This window comes from Hyla sarda, chromosome 5 (assembly GCF_029499605.1).
Source record: "Hyla sarda isolate aHylSar1 chromosome 5, aHylSar1.hap1, whole genome shotgun sequence".
Taxonomy (NCBI): domain Eukaryota; kingdom Metazoa; phylum Chordata; class Amphibia; order Anura; family Hylidae; genus Hyla; species Hyla sarda.
Genome location: NC_079193.1, coordinates 280,798,493 through 280,820,076, shown reverse-complemented (window position 1 = coordinate 280,820,076; position 21,584 = coordinate 280,798,493). Strand labels below are relative to the sequence as shown.

Genomic DNA, 21,584 nt, shown 5'->3' with positions numbered 1-21,584 from the left:
TCGGCGGCGGGACCCGGCTGTCAATCACAGCCAAAGTCCCGCCGCAGCTGCCAGGGCCGCAATCACATTAACCCCATAGATCAATCCTGATCATGCATCTATGGTGTTGACAGGGGAATTGTGCTCCCCCTGTTCACCAATGCCGGTGCCGCGATACGATCGCAGGTCGCCGTTGGTTGCTATGGCGGCAGGAGGTCAGATGATGACCTCCTGCCTGCCTACTATGGAAGCCTGCGAGATCCAGCCACAGGCTGGATCCCAAAGGCTGTACAGTGTGCAGCTGATCAGGTCATACTGTGCTGCAGTACAAATGTATTGCAACATAGTATAATTAGTAAAAAGTGTAAAAAATGTAATAAAAAGTTCTTCAATAAAAGTATGAAGTGTAAAAAAAAAAATAATTAATTTAAAAAAGCCCCTTTCCTAATAAAAGCCCAGTATTAGCATTAAAAAAGATCAAAAACACAAATCATACACATAATAGGTATTGCCATGTCCGTAATGATGTGTACTATAAAACTATAATGTAAATTATCCCCTGTAAAAAAAAAAATTCTAAATTTGCCAATTTTGGTACAAATAGCGGAATTAAAAAAATATCAAAAAGGTAGCATGTATCGCAAAAATTATACCATTAAAAAGTACAGCTCATCCGGCAAAAAATAAGCCGTTACTCAATAGCGTCTGACAAAAAATAAAAAGGTTACGGCTGTTGGAGAATGAATGGCACAAAAAGAATTTTGCTCAAAAAAGAACATCTCAGAATCGATTCGCTCAGAAAAAAGCGTTCAAAGAGACACGTCAAATGTATTTATTTATTTTTAAAAAGAGCCTGGTAAAAAAAATGGGTCCGTCCTTAAGGGGTTAAAGGGGTACTCCACTGCAAACATCTTATCCCCTATCCAAAGGAAAGTGTAAGGACTTGCTTTATCTATATTAGTTATCTACTTATTTATCTTTAATCCTAACTTTTTCCTATTTTTGGATGACATTTTGGTGGCTTCAGAACCAATTACCAGGTTTCCATAGAGTTATGGTCTCAACATACGATGGTTTCAACATACAATGTTCGTACATCTATGCATATAAAAGGGGGAGAGAGAAACGCGCGCACACACACACACACACACACAGATCAGCTTCCCTGTCATTCAGGAGTCTAAGAAAGCTGGATGACACAAATAGTGACAGCCATATCGATCAATATAAAGATATAGAAGTAAATGCACAATGAAAACAAAAATGCATGCATAAAAAAGGGGACTGTACTTTAATCACCTAACCATTTGAACTAATTTTAGAAGCTCTATTATTTTAATTAGACATTTTCTCTTCTTATACAATGTTTATATAGTATAATTAGTTATACTGCAGACAAGCTCCAATAATCCTCCTCTCATTTAGAGAGGAAGGGGTTACAGAGCGGCTTGCAGTGATTGGAGGAATGACCAGAGCTCCCCAGACCTAGTGATGCACAGCAGACCCAGGGAGGAAGTTGACTGAGGGTCATCCCTCCTCCAGAGCAGAGCATATGAGCAACAGAACAAAGGTCTTTATGGGAGAAATATAGGTGCTAGACACCTAAAAATGATATGTATAGGATGAGGTACTGGCTAACATATAACCTTTTTTGGTTGGAAATGGTAGGTACTCTTTAAATACATATATAATGAAGCTAATCTAAGATAGGATCATGCATCACTATAAACAAGCAATATATGCCTATAATTATAGAAAAACATAGTAGCATGTCTGAAAAAAACTGCCTCCACCAATTAATTTAGCCTATTAGGGAATACAGATGGGTGGATGGATATCTTAAGAAAGCTGAGAGGCACCATGTTAGCCACATCTGCTGCACCCTCCTCTATACACAGTCGAAATAGATTGTATTTCCTTTTGCTTACAGAAGAGCAGCCCACAGGAATAGTTGCATATGGTGACAAGACTGTAATTTTGTTGCCATTTGAAAATTCTACAGAACATCAGTGACTGTTCTGGTCATGATCAGCCCTTATTATAATTGATATTAATGCATGTACCATCACTAGGATTGTATTGGGATGACGGACAGCACTAGTAGTAGTAATATCAATGTGTTTCAGTCAGAAACTGGATAAGATAATAGCATCCACTATGCTGTACAGTCAAGCTTCAAGCACTGACATGGTATAAGAGCTGAAACACCTGCATTATATTTCTGGATAGCTAAAGTGAATCTATGATTACTTGCACATTACCCGTACTGGCCTCCTGGTAATGCCTCATATTTCCACTTGTCATTAACCTAGTTGCCTTATACTAAGCACATTACATGAGTCTGAATATCCAGGAACAAGAAAATAAAATGCAAAACGTGACATTTATAATTATAGCGAAACAAAACACAGTGGTCCCTCAACATACGACGGTAGTCCGTTCCAAATGGACAATCGTTTGTTGAGAGATCCGTGCAATGTAAAGTATAGGACAGTGGTCTACAACCTGCGGACCTCCAGATGTTTCAAAACTATAACACCCAGCATGCCGTTGGCTGTCCGGGCATGCTGGGAGTTGTAGTTTTGCAACATCTGGAGGTCCGCAGGTTGAAGACCACTGGTATTGGAGGTTATACTCACGTGTCCCCGCCACTCCGGACCGTCACCGCTGCCCTGGATGTAGCCTTCCATCGCTGTCGCTGCGTCCCCGTGGTGTCCCCGACGCTCCGGCAAGGCCTCTGCTTCCCCGGCATCCTCGCTCTCAGTCGCCGCCATCACGTCGCTACGCACGCCACTCCTATTGGATGACGGGACGGCGTGCGCAGCGACGTGATGACGACGATGGAGAGCGCCAACGATGCAGGGGATCCCGAAGGACAGGTAAGTGATTGTCAGCGGACCACACAGGGCACCGTAAACTGCTATCCAGTGGCAGCTGAAGCAGTCTGCGCTGCCAGATAGCCGTTTATGCGATGGCCCCGACATACAAAAGCATCGTATGTTGATGCTGCCTTCAACATGCGATGGCCTCTGAGAAGCCATTGCATGTTGAAATTATCATATATGTCGGGGCCATCGTAGGTCACTGTACTAATTATTCTTAGGTCTCAACCACACTGCAGATATTCTGCCAGCGGAATTCCTCTGTGGGAATCCTCTAGTAGAATAGATGTCTACACCAATGTGTTCATTCTTTGGGTGGAATTCGGGCAGGCTGCACTGCTGTTTATAGAGACTGTTCATGGTTATATAGTCCTAATGCAGAAGCATTTGGCGGCGCCTGCTGCAAGCGATATTCAGCCAGTGGAATTGCACGAGCTGTATGTCCATACTGTTGAGGAGCCCTTACAAGCTTTGCATCTAACAGATCCTTTATGTGCACTGCTAGGCTGGGTTCACTGTGCCAGACATATGTAAATCCAGCTTTACGAGTATGAACACACTTAACCCCTTTCCGCTCTGGGACGTATGAGTAGGTACAAAATAACATTAAAGGGGTACTCCGCCCCTGGCATCTTATCCCCTATCCAAAGGATAAGGGATAAGATGTTAGATTGCCGCGGTCCCGCTGCTGGGGACCCCGGGGATCGCTGCTGCAGCACCCCGCTATCATTACTGCACAGAGCGAGTTCGCTCTGTGCGTAATGACGGGCGATACAGGGGCCGGAGCAGCGTGATGTCATGGCTCCGCCCCTCATGACATCACGGCCCGTTCCCTTAATGCCAAAGTCTATGGCAGGGGGTGTGACGACCGCCACGCCCCCTCCATAGACTTGTATTGGGGCGGAGCCGTGACATAACTATGCTCCGGCCCCTGTATTGCCCGTCATTACGTGCAGAGCGAACTCGCTCTATGCAGTAATGATAGCGGGGTGCTGCAGCAGCGATCCCTGGGGTCCCCAGCTCCTTTGGATAGGGGATAAGATGTCTAGGGGCGGAGTACCCCTTTAACGCATATACAGAAATATAGAATTCCTTCCCCTTCATTCACCCATACCACTTCACTTCACCTCCTTGGTTGAACTTAATGGACATGTGTCTTTTTTCAACCGTACTATGTAACTATGTCTTAGCAGCGGGTATGTTCCTGCTACAGGACGTGCCCATACGCCGTGCCTATCTTCAGCCTTGCAGGACATGTAGCAGGAGATAGTCGTCGGGAACCGGCTGTCGATCTCCACAGCTGCGAGACAGAGATTGTGCTCGTCTCCACAGTGTTAACCCCATAAATGCCATGGTCAGTACAATTGACAGGGGGAGGGGGCTCCTCCTTTCCCTCATCGGTGACCCGCAATACTATCACGAGGACCCAATGGCTGCTATAGCAGCAGGAGGCCAGATGATGGACTCCTGTCTGCCAAGTATAGAAGCCTGTGTAGTCTCACAGGCGAACTGTCAGTGTAATATGGACAGTTAGGCTTAGCTGAAGTACAGATGCACTGCGAATAAAATTTTGCGGTAAAAATGATCAAAATAAAATGTATAAAATAAATAAATGTCCCTTTCCAAATAAAGCCATATATTATCTTAACACACAAAAAAAAACTATGCATAATAATAGGTATCGACACAACTTATTCTATAAAATGATAATGTTATTTATCCTGAACGGTAATTGCAGTAAAAAAAATTTAATAAACCAACAACAACAAAAAAGAAAATCAGAAAATGGCAACAACAAAAAAAGGGAAATAAAAGTATTTTCTAGTGAAAAGAAAAACAACATAGAAAGATATATAAATTGGGTATCGCCATAATCATACTGAGCAACATAATGAAGATAAACACCATTTTTACCACACAGTGAACACGAAAAAATATTCTTCCTATTTCTCCCAATATTTTGGAATTTTTAACACAAACTGCTGCATGTATTAACAAACATCTTGCACTAATATAAAGTACAATGGGGGAGCTTTAATAAACCCTGTGAAGCGGCAAACTCCGGAAGTCTGGAGTAGCAAGGGCCCGCCACGGAGTGCTCTCCGGGGACGCTCAGCTCTCATGTCAACAGGACGTAAGAGCTACGTAAAATCTTCAAAGCGCATGCGCTGTGCAGACAGAGCGTGCGCTCCGGTGATGGCATGTAAAGAACATAAATATGCAAACCACGGGGGCGCGCTAAGGCCCCTTCCTTTGGGACCCAAGGAAACATGGATGCTGGGGGACTGCCTTTAAAGCGCGAGTACAGAGAGGACAAAAATAAGTTTATCGGGGGAGAACTCAGCGGCCAGGGCACACAGTAAAATAAGTGACCCCTCATTGGACACCAGTTCACCCACACTATCACCCAGTATAGTGGGTTTAGTGTGGGTGAACTGGCTGACAGTTTTCCTTTAATTGTTCAGCTTTGGTTGGGGGTCTGTAATCATTGATCAAACAGTATACTTTTTGTTCAATAAAAAATACTCCCTTAGTGTACTAAAAGATACTACCCGATATAAAAATGTAATTTTTTTTTTTGGTTGACAAGTCCATGTTCCAATAACAACAATGGCTTCCGCAGGCTTTGCTAGTTAGCTTCATTAAAACAAAAAAATATTCATGAAGTTCAAACATCAAATCTAATTTAATGCAAAATTACAGATGGCACATTAAGCATTTAGAAATAAGTGTACATATTACACTCAATAGAAGAAGTTTTCATGCCTGAAGCCACACATTTTGATTCTGTGCACTAAAATTACCATTTTGACAGAGTCTTTACGAATTGTAAATAGTAATTAAACTCTCAACAAACAAAAATGAAAATAATGAGAAAAAAATTGCACCACACACAGTGGCCTTATTCAGTCATCTCCAATGTGTTTATTACAGGGAAGACGATCAGACACATTAATAGGGCTTTACCCTAAACAGGATTTAATATTAAAGAACCAAGCTTGATTGATTTCCATCTTATGGCAATATCGCTCAGATAGGCTATGCTAGAATATTATTGGTGGGGTTCTTACCTCTGCAACCCCATGATTTCTAAAACTGAAGGGGATGCTGGGATGGTTAAGTGTTGTCTCCCATTTAAGTGTGTTCTCTACATAGTTACACCTTCTTATTCCACATTAAACATGCATTGCTTGACTTAAAGGGGTTATCCAGGAAAAAACTTTTTTTATATATATATCAGCTGGCTCCAGAAAGTTAAACAGATTTGTAAATTACTTCTATTAAAAAATCTTAATCCTTTCAGTACTTATGAGCTTCTGAAGTTAAGGTTGTTCTTTTCTGTCTAAGTGCTCTCCGATGACACATGTCTCGGGAACCGCCCAGTTTAGAAGCAAATCCCCATAGCAAACCTCTTCTAAACTGGGTGTTTCTCGAGGCACGTGTCATCAGAGAGCACTTAGACAGAAAAGAACAGTACTGAAAGGATTAAGTACTGAAAGGATTAAGATTTTTTTAATAGAGGTCATTTACAAATCGGTTTAACTTTCTGGAGCCAATTGATATATAAAAAAAAAAGTTTTTTCCTGGAATACCCCTTTAATTCCTTGTTATTCGAATAAAGATAAAGAGCGTTTTCATCTTCGCAGGGGGGAGATTTACCAATATGTGTCTGTATGCAGCCATTTCTTTTTGGCTTATTAACGATTACATTTTAATAATAAGAGATACTTTTTGCAAAAATGAAAAATCACCTAATAACTTGCTGTGGAATGTCATTTTTCTAAGGCAAGGTAGAAGTGGTATGAATTTTTTTTTTTTTTTTTTTTGGGCTGTGTCCTTAAAGGGGTACTCCCCCCCTAGACATCTTATCCCCTATCCAAAAGAATAGGGGATAAGATGTCTGATCGCGGGGGTCCCATCCCTAGGGAACCCCGCAATATAGCACGCAGCGCCCACCTGTTACTGCTCCGGAAGCACTGGAGGGTCTGGCTCCCGACCACGGAAGATCGTGACGTCACGACTCTGCCCCCATGTGACGTCATGCCCTGCCCCCTCAATGCAAGTCTATGGGAGGGGGCGTGACAGTCACACGGGGGCGGAGTCGTGGGTGCTGCGTGCTATATTGCGGGGGGTCCCAAGCGGCGGGACCCATGCGATCAGACATCTTATGCCCTATCCTTTTGGATAGGGGATAAGATGTCTAGAGGTGGAGTACCCCTTTAAAGGGGGTTAAATAAACTTTGTTTTGGGTCATGTATATACCTGCTACAAAGTAACAAAGCTGGGCTACCATCTGGTGATTCCGTAATTTTTTGCCAGGGGGATTTCTTAGTATTGCTATTAAAGGCTTAGTTGTGGTTAATGCTTGTACGGTACTTTTTTTTTTACTATATTCTCAAGCACGCTGCTTCTCTCATCTAAATAGGAGCAATGACAAGTAACTAAGAAGAACACACCACCTGGAATAATGAAGTGAGGACCGAGAAAACATTTGCTTTCTTGTATACTACTCAGAATGTCATCTGCCTCCCCTTCATCCTAACTTGCTCTTCTCCTGGTCCTACGCTTTTCCTGCCCACCCTCCTGCCAGCATTGAGGCTCCATTACAAGGAATTCATATCATTCCCTCAAGACAAGATACAGGACAAATCACTGACAATTCCTCATACCAGAGAGCACGATTTCTTAGTCGAATGCATATGACTGTCCCGTATTTCCATGGAAACGGCTAAAGCCATTATTGTATATTATAACATTCAATGTTCGTACTGAGGTGAATGAATACAATCTGCGCACATTGCTGCAGGGAAAACTTGGCTATATAAATAACTAGAAATACATAAAGAATACGTTTCTGTGGACAGAAGTGTAGATTAGAGCTGGGCCGTATGAGCAAATATGTGTATCACGGTATTTTTGTAACTTATGGCGGTTCCACGGTATATAACGGTATTTCTTTCAAGAAGCCGGCTTCTTACATGACAGTGGGCTCAGCCTATCACCGGCCGAGAAGGGACATCGCTCCGACCGGTGATAGGCTGACGGCTGTCCAACGTTCCTGCCCCCAGCGTAAGGCCGACATAGGTAAGTTAAAGTTTATTTTCTTTATCTTTTGCATCCCGGGCATAGGGATACAGCGTACAGCAGTGGTCTCAAACCTGCGGACCTCCAGCTGTTGCAAAACTACAACTCCCAGCATGCCCGGACAGCCAACGGCTGTCCGGGCATGCTGGGAGTTGTAATTTTGCAGCAGCTGGAGGTCCGCAGGTTGGAGACCACTGGCGTGCAGTGAGTTCCAGCGCCGGCGGCCCCTAACAAAGAGGAGGAGGGCAGTGCTTGCGGGTGATATATGTGAGTAGTACCCCGCTGGGCTGATAATTAATTGGGGGGGGGGAGCAGAACAGCGCTGGCGGGTCATGTATGATTAGTTCCCCGATGTGGGCAGCGCTGGGCTGATAATTCCTTCCCAAGGGGGAGGGGCCAAACCGGTATTGCAGTATGGGAAAAATTCATATCTTGCAGCCCAAAAATTTCGGTATTCGGTATGAACCCGTATACCGCCCAGCCCTAGCGTAGATGAACATTTGTATTGGCAAATGTTCAAAATAAATAGGCAAAATTATCAACATTTAAAATAATACTAAATTTGATCTTCCATACATTGCATATATTTTTTTTTTCATTTTTATAACTTCCTATTTTACTTTAGATGTGTGGCAAATAGTGACACCACATGGGTGACACTTAAAGGGTACCTCTCATCAAAAAAACTTTTGATATATTATAGATTAATGTATGCAGAATAACTTCACAATTGCATGTTATTAAAAAATACGCTTCTTTCTATTTAATTTTCCACTTTGAAGAAATGACCACTAGGGGTCTCCCTACCAGTCCTGGCAGCAAGCATTTCAGACTCATGCTGGAGTCCTGAACACTACGAGCTGCCAGTCTGCTTTGTTCACAAAGGAGAACACTCAGAGCTGCCAGCCTGTTTTGTTCACAGCCTGTTTGGCTGTGAACAAAGCAGGCTGGCAGCTCTGAGTGTTTAGGACTCCAGCATGAGTCAGAAATGCTTGCTGACAGGACTGATCGGGAAAAATACAATAGAAAGAAGCATATTTTTCATTAACATGCTATTGGAAAGTTATTCAACATTCATTAATCTAAAATATATCAAAAGTTTATTTGATGAGAGGTACCCTTTAAGTCGTCATGCATAGGTGGCTTGTCACAAATCTGTTTTGTAAGGAGTTACCTCTTCCGACAACCCACTTCCCATACAGCAAAGATTTTACCAACACGTTAACTACAACATTAAGCTAATTTGTTAATATCTTGGTGACTCTATACATGACTTTACGGCCAATTTGCTCTTATCAAATACAAAGTCAACTCATGAATGTAATTATGCAAAAAATATATCAGCATTTATTTTAATGAAGTAAGGACAGATTGTGAAGTGTAGCTGGGAAAAATGGAGCATCTAGAGTAGTAAAGAAGATAAGTGCTGCTCAATAAAAATGCTGCAAAAAAGGTAGAAGGGATATATTTCTGATACAATAACAGCGCTTAATAACTATAGGAAGTCTACAGGCGACAAAAAGTTTACTAAGTAGTCATAACAAGGAATTAATACTCTATCAAAGTGACTTGATGCTTGTAGTAATTCTTAATATCCTGCAACTGGAGCACAAACTCAGTCAATTACAGCTTAGTCTGTCCAAACGGCAGCATGTGTCATATGAGGCAAATGCCACGACTAAGCTAAGGCTGCACTGAGTGGGGAAATTATCCGTGTACCGTATTTATCGGCGTATAACACGCACTTTTTAGGCTAACATTTTTAGCCTAAAGTCTACCTGCGTTTTATATGCCGATAAGCCGCTGCAGTTCAATGATTTAAAGCGGGCGCTTTAAATCAATGAACTGCAGCGGCTTTGCAGGTGCAGAGACCGCCAGCGCTGCCGGCTTCTCTGCCCCTGCCTGTCCTGGGGTCTAGAGCCCTGCTGCCGGCCCTTCTCTCCCCCTGGCTATCGGTGCCGCTGCCCGTTCTCTCCCCCTGACTATCGGTGCTGGCGCCCCATTGCCGGCGCCGATAGCCAGGGGGAGAGAAGCGGCGCCGGCAATGGGGCAGCGGCGCCGACAGACGGGGAGAGAAGGGGCAGCGGCACAGCTGCCCCGTTGCCTCCCCCATCCCCGGTTGTATAATTACCTGTTGCCGGGGTCGGGTCCGCGCTGCTTCAGGCCTCCGGTGTGCGTCCCCTGCGTCGTTGCTATGCGCTGCGAGACACAATGACGTCACTCGTCATTGCGCCTCGCCGTGCATAGCAACGACGCATGGGACGCACACCGGAGGCCTGAAGCAGCGCGGACCCGACCCCGGCAATAGGTAATTATACAACTGGGGATGGGGGAGGCAACGGGGCCGCGGTGCCGGCAATGGGTGCCGCTGCCCCTTCTCTCCCCCTGGCTATGGGCGCCGCTGCCCCATTGCCGGCGCCGCTTCTCTCCCCTGGCTATCGGCGCCGGCAATGGGGCACCGGCACCAATAGTCAGGGGGAAAGAACGGGCAGCGGCGCAGATAGCCAGCGGGAGAAGCGGCGGCAGCAGGGCTCTAGACTCCAGGAAAGGCAGGGGAAGAGAAGCGGGCAGCGACGGCCTCTCTCCCCCTGCCTTTCCTGGGGGAGTATCGGGGTATACGCATGCACACACACACGCACCCTCATTTTACCAAGGATATTTGGGTAAAAAATTTTTTTTACCCAAATATCCTTGGTAAAATGAGGGTGCATGTTATAGGTCGGTGCGTGGTACACCCCGATAAATATGGTATTTGCACCAATGTTCAACATAAACACAAAAAAAGGCATGGTGCAAGTCTGAAAACCACAACGCTTTCTCAATTTTAACCCCTTAAGGACTGGGCCATTTTTCATTTTTGCACTTTCGCTTATTCCTCCTCACCTTCGAAAACGCTTTCAATTTTCCACCAACAGACTCATATGAGGGCTTTTTTTGTGCCACCAATTTTACTTTGTATAAAAATCAATCATTTCACAGCAAAATCTATGGCGAAACCAGAAAAAAAATATTTGTGGGGCTTAATTTGGAAAAAAAACAATAAATAAATAAATAAATAAAACGCCTTCCGATTCTACGTAGTGCCCTTTTCGGTAAAAATGAAACCTTATCTTTATTCTGTAGGTCCATACGGTTACAAGGATACCTACATTTATATAGGTTTTATTTTATTTCACTACTTGTAAAAAAATTAGAACTACATGCACCAAAATTAGTGTGTTTAAAATTGTCATCTTCTGACCTCCATAACATTTTTTTTTTCTGCATAGGGGATGTATGGGGGCTAATTTTTTGCGTCGTGATCTGAAGTTTTTATCAGTACCATTTTTGTTTTGATGGGACTTTTTGACTGTCTTTTATACATCTTTTTAGGGTATACAAAATAACAAAAAAAATACCCAATTTTGGTAATTTATTACGTATACTTACGTATAGTTTAGACATTTAGGCACACGGCAATACCACATATATGTCTATTTTTATTATGTTTATATGGAATTTGGGAAAGGGGGGGGGGGTGATTTAAACTTTTTTTTTTTTTTTACCCTTTATTAGTCCCCTTAGGGGACTTTTAGGAGGAATTATGAGATCAATGTACAGGGTGGGCCATTTATACGGATACACCTTAATAAAATGGGAATGGTTGGTGATATTAACTTCCTGGGAATTTCACAAGAAAAACAATTATGTGCTTGGTTTTAACGTAACTTTATTCCTTCATGAGTTATTTACAAGTTTCTGACCACTTATAAAATGTGTTCAATGTGCTGCCCATTGTGTTGGATTGTCAATGCAACCTTCTTCTCCCACTCTTCACATAACTGATAGCAACACCGCAGGAGAAATGCTAGCACAGGCTTCCAGTATCAGTAGTTTCAGGTGCTGCACATCTCGTATCTTCACAGCATAGACAATTGCCTTCAGATGACCCCAAAGATAAAAGTCTAAGGGGGTCAGATCGGGAGACCTTGGGAGCTATTCAACTGGCCCATGACGACCAATCCACTTTCCAGGAAACTGTTCATCTAGGAATGCTCGGACCTGACAAGATAGTGCACCATCACATTATGAGTGTCAGGTCCGAGCATTCCTAGATGAACAGTTTCCTGGAAAGTGGATTGGTCGTCGTGGGCCAGTTGAATGGCTCACAAGGTCTCCCAATCTGACCCCCTTAGACATTTATCTTTGGGGTCATCTGAAGGCAATTGTCTATGCTGTGAAGATACGAGATGTGCAGCAGCTGAAACTACTGATACTGGAAGCCTGTGCTAGCATTTCTCCTGCGGTGTTGCTATCAGTGTGTGAAGAGTGGGAGAAGAGGGTTGCATTGACAATCCAACACAATGGGCAGCACATTGAACACATTTTATAAGTGGTCAGAAACTTGTAAATAACTCATGAAAGAATAAAGTTACGTTAAAACCAAGCAAATCATTGTTTTTCTTGTGAAATTCCCAATAAGTTTTATGTGTCACATGACCCTCTTCCTATTGAAAAAACAAAAGTTGGATTCAAAATGGCCGACTTCAAAATGGCCGCCATGGTCACCACCCATCTTGAAAAGTTTCCCCCCTCACATATACTAATGTGCCACAAACAGGCAGTTAATATCACCAACCATTCACATTTTATTAAGGTGTATCCAAATAAATGGCACACCCTGTAGTTCCATAGAACTACATTGATCTGTGTGCTCTGCACTCGATTGATAAAGCCTGGTCTTGCCAGGCTTTATCAATTACAGAGCACAGCAGCCACAGAGAGGAGAGGCAAGCCCCCAGGCTACCTCAGCACGATCGCGCTGCAGGGGGGCGATCCACCCCACTGGACCACCAGGGAGTGTTTAAATGTGCCTTTAGAGAGCGACGATCTAAAGGGTTAATAGCCAGCCGCAGCGATCGCCGCATATCGGCTATTAACGGCAGCCCTCAGCTACAAGAATTAGCTGGTGGCCGGCCGGTATGCGTGGGCTTGAGTCGGGAGCCCGTGCCAATACACAGCCATTAACCAGTTAAAAGTTATAATAGTCTTTATTAGTAGAGCAAAATAATATTTTGACACCAGCAGGTAGGTTAGTAAGGCATTAGCAGCAATAAACAATTGATACCAGATAAGATCCAAAATACCAATGTTTTGACCCTCCCGGGCCTTACACAGTGGATCTAAATAGTGGTTGTAGCAGGGGATAAGAGGTGCTTATCTCACACTCCCTTGTTACAACCACTAGCCCAGGAGGGCAGAAAGGTTTAAAATGACCATATGTCATCATGTTTTTGGACCACTTTTGGAACTTTTTAGTTCTAATGAAGTCAATGGTAAATTTTCCTTTTTTGCATGCAGCTAATCATTTACAGCCATAACAACTAATATAATGGCTGTAGCAGTTGGACCCATTTCTTCAGCCAATTATGTTCCAAAATAAAGACAAATTTTGGCACATATTTCGAGCCATAAACAAGGCCAAAATACATCCTAAAAAAAATGCTTTTGATCCTTATGACTAAGGGGAAACTCCCCCAGAACGTCTTGTTTAGCTTCAGTATATACCTTCCTTTTAATGGATTAGCAAAAAAGCTTTTATGGACTTTTATTAGAGCGTTGGATTCTTCTTCTTATGCAAACTTAAGTCTGAAAATCTTGCTTTAAAATAAAAAAATTTTTTTTACATTTTTGTTCCATATTTTACAGCTCAAAAAAAAAAAAAAAAAAAAAAAAAAAAAAACAATGTATGCACACAACCTCGCTGGAGCCATTTGGTCAATATCCAGCACTTGTCTATATTACTGTCAGTAAAGAAAGACATCACCACAACTGCTTTTGAAGGACTGAAGGACAGAAGTAATATGTTACAGTAAACTTTTTAAATATGCAGTCCCTGGCTGGCATAGATTCCACATGTAATGAAGTCTCACTGGCATTGCCTTTTAAGTGATTAGAAATTAGATTTCTTTGTTCCTTTATTTTTTGGATTGGTATGAGGTTATTCACATTTACAATGAAAATAATATGTTTCCAGAAAGAGCCTGTTAAAGCTTCAAAAATTTAAATTGACATTTCTAATGAGACACCGGTGATTTTATTCCTTTATATTGTGTTCTGCATGTACCTGAATATCAAAGGTTTTTGCTTTTTTCCCCTAACACTACATATACAGGGGTGTGGAAATTTAATAAAAAAAAACTACTTGTCAACGGGACTAAAACGGAGCAAAATCTACTTGTCCCTCATGACGATCCACTTGTCCGGGCCAATTTTCGCTTTTACACTCAAATTTTTCGCCCTATAATAGCCATAACTACCTACTACCGTATAATGATACCTTTTATTTTTCAATAACATATTCTCTGAACCACAAAAATACATAAATAAATCGGTGAAGTGAAATTGAAATAGTAAAAGCAAATTTGGTGGTTTTCTTTTCTACGCCATTTACCTTGTGGTTGAGCTAACACGTTATTTTGATACTTTAGGCCGCCTGATTACAGCGATACCAGATTTGTATAGTTTCCTTCATGTTTTACTAATAAAAAAAAAATTCTGAACTTTTTTGAATTTTTTTTTAATTGCCATTTTTTGACCCCTGTAGCATTTTTTTAAATTAATTTATTTAATTTATTTATTACACATACCAGGCTGTATGAGGGCTCATTTGTTGCGCCATAATCTTTTTTTTGCATCGGTACCATTTTGGTATTGATCTGACTTTTTAACTTTTTTTCTGGGATATTATAAAAATTGCAATTTGTATTTATTTATTTATTTTTTTACATTTTACGTCATTTACTGTACGGGATACATAATGTTATATTTTAATAGCTCATACAATTACGCACGCAGCGATACTAAATATGTTTATTTTTATTATGTTTACATGTTTTTATATAGGAAAAGGGGTGATTTGAGCTCGATCCACCCCACCTGACCACCAGGGAGCATTCACATGTCCCTTTAGACGCTGCTGTCAGCTTTGACAGTGGCCATCTAAAGGTTTATAGCCGGCCGCTGCGCGATTGCCGCATGCTGGTTATTAGCGGCGACCACTGGCTACTGAGAACAGCCGGGGGCTGCAGAGTACGGAGAGGGCAGGAGTCGAGAGCCCGCTCCATACACTCCTCTGAGCGCCCCTGCTCTTGTCAGGTCCGGCCCGGCTTGCCCGAAGCTGGGCTAAGGGCCGGAAAAATTCACCTGCCCGGCGCCCGGAACTGTATGTCCCGAGCGTCGGGCGATAGGAATTCCACATCCCTGCATATAGCCTGTATAAATGAATGGAGGCCACCTGTTCTGTGTAGTGGTCACCCTGCTCAAGGGAGTAATACATTGCCCCTATTTATTTAAATTTCATTTGAGAGTATATTATGATTCAGGCACAAATAATTCTATATTCTCGTGCAGGGAGTAGAAGCAGCCATAAATCTTAATGAAAAAGCATGGCTGCTGGACTCCGTATGGATTTCACAAAACATTATATCAAGGGAGTGTATAAAACAATAAAAAGAAAAAAAAGAAAAACATTCCAGGGAGACCAAATGACTTTTCTTAAAGGGGTACTCCGGTGCTTACACATCTTATCCCCTATCCAAAGGAAAGGGGATAAGATGCCTGATCACGGGAGTCCCGCAGCTGGAGACGCCCGGGATCATGCACGCGGCACCCCGTTTGTAATCAGTCCCTGGAGCGTGTTCGCTCTGAGTCTGATTACGGTCGACCGCAGTGCCGGCGGCGTGTGACGTCACGCGTCCGCCCCCGTGTGATGTCACGCTCCGCCCTCAATGCAAGCCTACGGGAGGGGGCGTGATAGCTGTCACGCCCCCTCCCGTAGGCTTGCATTGAGGGACGGAGCGTGACGTCACACGGGGCGGAGGCGCTGACGTCACACGGGGGCGGAGGCGCTGACGTCACATGGGGGCGGAGGCGCTGACGTCACACGGGGGCGGAGGCGCTGACGTTACACGCCGCCGGCCCTGCGGTCGACCGTAATCAGACCCGGAGTGAACACGCTCCGGGGACTGATTACAAACGGGGTCCATTTTTGAGCGAATATAGTTTTTCTCCAGAACTCAAAAACAAGACCACCTGCCTTTTGGAAGCACAGAGCACTTGTGAGACCTCAGTTGGAGCACTGTACTACTTTGGAGAGAGTTTAGAGAAGAGCTACTAAACAAGTGGATGAATTGCAGTATAAAACTTAACAGAAAGATTTTTAACATGTATTGCTTCAAGAAGAAAGACAAGACAGAGGGGATATGATAGAAACTTTTAAATACATAAAGGGAATCAACACGGTAAAGGAGGAGAATATATTTCAAAGAAGAAAAACTACCACAAGAGGACATATTTTATATTAGAGGGGCAAAGGTTTATGCAGTAATATCAGGAATTCCTCCTGAGTCTGCGCACTAGCTCCGTGACGCCAGAAGTGGGGCCGCAGCAGTTCCGGTGAGTCAGTGCGCATGCGCCGCGGAACATGGACACTGGCCGTCTTTAATCTCAGATGATTGGGTGAGTTATAAAAGACAAGCGGTGGGCCCTGTAGTTAGATCTTCTTGAAATGTACATAGGGGTGAAGGAGCGTGGTCCTGCAGTTACTATGGGTGAGCTTTGTTTAGCATGATACGCAGCTATGGCAGCACCCAGCACTACTAGCGTTACTATTTATGTACTTGTGTGACTACCTGTTTGGGGGCAGACTGTGCCTATGACTATTATGTATACCTAACACTGAGAGCACCTTTGTAATGGTATATGATGTATATTTTGTAAGTGGTGATATGGCTGCATTACTCTACTAGCAGATCACAAGTTCTCCTATGTATCATTTTTGATTTGTAATAATGTGTCTACCATGGTAATATATTTTTTAACCATGTAATAATAAATTCTGTTTTTTAAAACATAATAAAGTTCGTGGTTTAAACAAATTTTTTTCATATGTATACAAGTTGTTATATGCTAGATATATAGGACCAATATTGACAGGTATATACAGGATGCACTTGTACATTGCTAATAATTGAATGTCTGGTATCTGTCATTTTGGAGTGTGGTATTTATAGTAATATCAGGAAGAATTACTTTACTTAAATAGTAGTGGATCCATGGAATAGCCTGTGTGTAGAGTGTAGCTACAAATACAGTGAAGGAGTTTAGTGGAAAACTGTCAACCCGTTCACCCACACTAAACCCAATACACCGGGTTATAGTGCAGGTGAACAGGAGACCAATGTGGAGTCTCTGACTAAGATACATACTTTCAGTCCAGCACCCGGTGCCTCTGAAGATCATCTTCTATTTTGCTGAATTGCGTGCTGGAGCTGGGTAAATCCTAATATTCATGGTCGCTGGTCACGTGAGCACTTGTGCCTACTGAGCGCTCACATGACTAGTGATCACGAATATTCAAATTTAGCCGGCGGTCCCGCCTCCAGTGCGCAATTCAGCGAAGATAGAAGCTGATCTTCAGATGGACCGGGTGCCAGAATGAAGGCATGTATATTAGTCAGAGAGCCCGAATTGGTCTCCTGTTCACCTGCACTATAACCTGGTGTAGTGGGTTTAGTGTGGGTGAACAGTATGACCGTTTCCCTTTAAGCATGAATAGGATTGGCTTAAAGGGGTACTCCGGTGGTTAATTTTTTTGACTATATGGCATCTTCTTTGTAAGTTTAGTATTTTTGCAATATACATATGTTTTGGCAGCATGTGTGTGTTTTTCTTACCTGTTTGTTGGGCAGGAAGTTCTGTAGTTCAGAGGGTTTTCTTTTACTGTTGTCCACAGTTCTGAGTCTGTTGTGGACAAGATGTCACAGCTTTTTTTTTCTCTGTCTGCATAAGATAAATAAGCCACGCCCCCTCATCTCATCCAGCTGAGTACACTGCTCCTCCCCTCCCCCCTGCTCTGTATTCTAAGGACACAGGTCTACACAGGAGAAGGACCTCACAGAGAAGATAAGTGATATCTGAAGGGGAGGATGAGAAGGTGCACAGACTGGGGATGTATAGACTGCAGGGGAATAAATCTCATACTGGGAATGATCTCTATATGTGAAGGGGGAGGGGGGACTCCTGAATGACACATGCTGGGAGTTGTAGTCCCTGATGTGTGTGTGTATGCTAGTGTTTACAAACCAGTGTGCCTCCAGCTGTTGCTAAACTACAACTCTCAGCATGCCCTGAGCAGGGCATGCTGGGAGTTGTAGATTTGCAACAGCTGGAGGCACACTGGTTGGGAAACACTGTTCTAGCCTATTCAGCATACACATCATGTTACACCAGTGTTTTCCCAACCAGTGTGCCTCCAGCTGTTGCAAAACTACAACTCCTAGCATGTCCAAAGGCTGTCAGGGCATGCTGGGAGTTGTAGTTTTGCAACACCTGGAGGCACTCTGGTTGGGAAACACTGGTGTATGCCCTACAGAGGTGTGGTGAACTACAACCCCCAGGAGACTACAGAGGCAGCATGCTGGTGTTATACCACAGACTGAAGACTCCTGAATGACACATGCTGGGAGTTGTAGTCCCTTTTGTGTGTGTATACCAGTGTATCCCAACCAGGGCTGATTATATTAGTGTGCTGTGTATAAGGGGGCCGACCCGGGAAAATAGTAGGGTGGGTAAAGGGCGGAACAAAAAAAAAGGAGCCGCCCCAAACCAGCATGGCATGTGGCATGCTGGGATTTGTAGTTTTCAGCACAGCAAGAAACAGGAAATAGAAGCAAAGATAGGAAAACAAAGTGGGGGATAAAAAGACAACAAAGAACGGTAATAGAGTAGGCTAAACAACAAGAATAGAAATGAAACAAAACAAATAGGTTAAGTCAAAAACGGAAAAACACGTTGACCCCCGGAGTACCCCTTTAAGGATATCCTACATATAAGATAGGGACAAGGAATAGTATTCAGAATATTGGGCATACTTGATGGGCTGAACGGTTCTTTTATGCCAACACATTCTATTAAGTGTATGCATTGAGAAATGGACCCGATCTACTGGCTTTTAGACTATGATTCAGGTGCGGGTACACTGCATTATATGTTGGCAAACCATTCTGCCAGTATGCTGACATATACCATGAATCTAGGATATTAGCCTAAGTGCCTTAGGTTCCAAAGAAAAACACAGGATTCAAGTTCAAAATAGGCTAGTTTTTAGTTACGAGAGCGTGATCCTTTGAACAAAAGGATCTAGAATATAAACTAAAAAGGGTGAAATCAGGGAGTTCCAAACTCCCAAGATTAGAGAAACAGCCCCATATTTATTATCTGACATTGAGTTGAAATGGACATTTGGAAGCACTATTGTCTGTAAGTGTCTGTAAGGCTGGGTTCACACTACGATTTGAACTACGGTTCCAGTATACGGCTGGGAGGAGGGGTGGGCGGGGCTTAATCGTGGCGCCCGCACTCAGCCGTATTCGGGAACTGTAGTTAATGTATGTCTATGAGCCGACCGGAGTGAACCGCAGCCTCCAGTCGGCTGCTTTTTCGGCCGTATGCGGTTTCCCGACCGCAGGCAAAAACGTGGTCGACTGAGTGCGGGCGCCGCGATTAAGCCCCGCCCACCCCTCCTCCCAGCCGTATACGGGAACCGTAGTTCAAATCGTAGTGTGAACCCAGCCTAAGACAGGGCTTGACAAATTTGTTAAAGGGGTTATCCACCATAAGGTGATTTTAGTACATACCTGGCAGACAGTAATGGACATGCTTAGGGGAAGGATCTGCGCTTATCTTGGGGCTAAATGGCTATGTTGTGAGATTACCATAATACTGTGGCTAGCTGTTTGTGAACTAGTATTTCCTGTTTGACTTTTTTTTTTTACTACAAATCCCACAATTCCATCTTCCTCCCTTCCACACATCAGCCACCCCACCCATTGAAACATAAATGAGCTGCATCCATTCAAATCAGTGTGGTATTCAATCAAGGTGCCTACAGCTGTTCCAGATTGATCTCTCTCCCACCAAGCGATCGCTCCACCCATTGAAGCAGACAGGCTCCCTGTCATCAGCTGACAGGTCAGGTCTTGGCCACATTGCAAGCTGGGAAAAATCTGAGTCATTTTGTATGCTGTTAAAAATAAATTTCGGAGTGAAAATCACAGAAGAATTGTGAGAAAACCGTCACACACAGGTACAGACACTATATTTTGAACTACACTAACTTTACCGCCCCCGTAGCATAGTCAAATAAAAAAAAAATCCTGGAATACCCTTTTAAGAATCTAGGAGAAAAAAGTTAAGGAGTTAGGAGGAGTTAGGAGTTAAAGTTAGGAGCAATGATGCTGCACATCATGTAACCTGACATCACTTTATGTGACATAAGTCATTAGCGTTCCCTCCTCTCCTGTGTCAGTCATTAGTGTCCCCTTATCTCCCCCATGTTTCACAGTTGTTACTGTTTTTGCAACTCACCGTGTCACAGTCATTAGTGTCCTATCATTTCCCCCTGCATGAGTCAGTGGCATTTCAGGTTTAAAAAATAAAATAAAAAATCAAACAAAAAAAAAAACAACATTGATCCCCCATTCTGCCTCTTGTGTTCAGCATCAGATATCTCTGGACAGCACTCAAGTGTCACGTGACTGCCACAGCCAATCAGCAGCCTTGCTGTGACACTTCATACTCCTAAGTACAGAGCATCACCGCTGATGTCTGATGCTCCTAGAACACTGGAGTGCCAACTGCAGGCAGAACAGGACATGGGCGCAGGCACGTAGGCGGAGGTCAGCAAAACAGTTTGATTTTTGATTAAAAGCAATCAGAAACTGATAACATATGCACAGGATAGGTCACAAGAGTTGTTGATGTGAAAACCCCTTTAAGAGGCTAAAATTCTAAGAGAAAATAGCCCAATTAAAAGGAAAACTACATTGGGTTATAGTGTTGGTGAACAGGAGTCCAAAGATGGGTAACTTACTTAAATATGTCCCACAGAAGATCCTCTGCTGAATTCTGTGAATCGTGCGACGGGGCTTCGACAGCTCAATTTACATATTCATTGTTTGTGACTCCACTTCACTAGGATGCGCAGTCACAGACAATGAATATGTACATTGAGCCAGTGAAGCCCCGCCCCCTGCACGCGATTCACTGAATACAGCAGAGGATCTTCTGGGGGACGTATCTCAGGACCGACAGGACATATTCAGATAAGTGACCCCTCGTTGGACTCCTGTTAACCAGCACTATGACCCAGTGTATTGGGTTTAGTGTGGGTGAACAGGTTAACAGTTTTCCACTTAAGAGGCACACTGTATGAGAACTAAAAACCAAACTAAGCCTACACTGGAGAAAAGCCATAAGCATAAAAAAGAATTGTAAATCACAAGTTTCAACTGTAATTCCCAATTTCTAGAAATGCATTCCCAATATTAATTTACATGAGCATATTTAAACTGTGTAATTGACTCTAAATATATTTTTCCAAAAATGGGAAAGAATTTCAGCAGAGGAAAAAAAGGAAACCCTTGCATGGCCTCTCAGCTTGTGGGGTTAGGCAATAGGCTTTTTCTGAGAGGGCTTGTGATAAGTGCACTATGGCGCAGCCAAAAATAATTATTTCCTAAAGGTAATTTGTTGTGCGCTAATCCTTCATGATGGCGCCATGAAGGAGGATGTTCCCTCGTCACTGTAGGGACAGGA

At 43.2% G+C, this 21,584-nt stretch overlaps 1 protein-coding gene and 1 long non-coding RNA gene across 16 annotated transcripts in view; one reads left to right on the top strand and one right to left on the bottom strand.

Annotated features, from left to right (window-relative positions):
- Positions 1-7,788, top strand: part of LOC130274046 (uncharacterized) — a 50,287-nt gene extending 42,499 nt beyond the window's left edge. For both annotated transcript variants that reach the window (XR_008844218.1, XR_008844219.1), the window contains exon 3: positions 7,288-7,788. This is a non-coding gene — a long non-coding RNA (uncharacterized LOC130274046). The remainder of the gene's footprint in view (positions 1-7,287) is intronic.
- Positions 1-21,584, bottom strand: part of DTNA (dystrobrevin alpha) — a 444,962-nt gene that overhangs the window by 245,273 nt on the left and 178,105 nt on the right. The gene's annotated exons all lie outside the window — the stretch shown is intronic.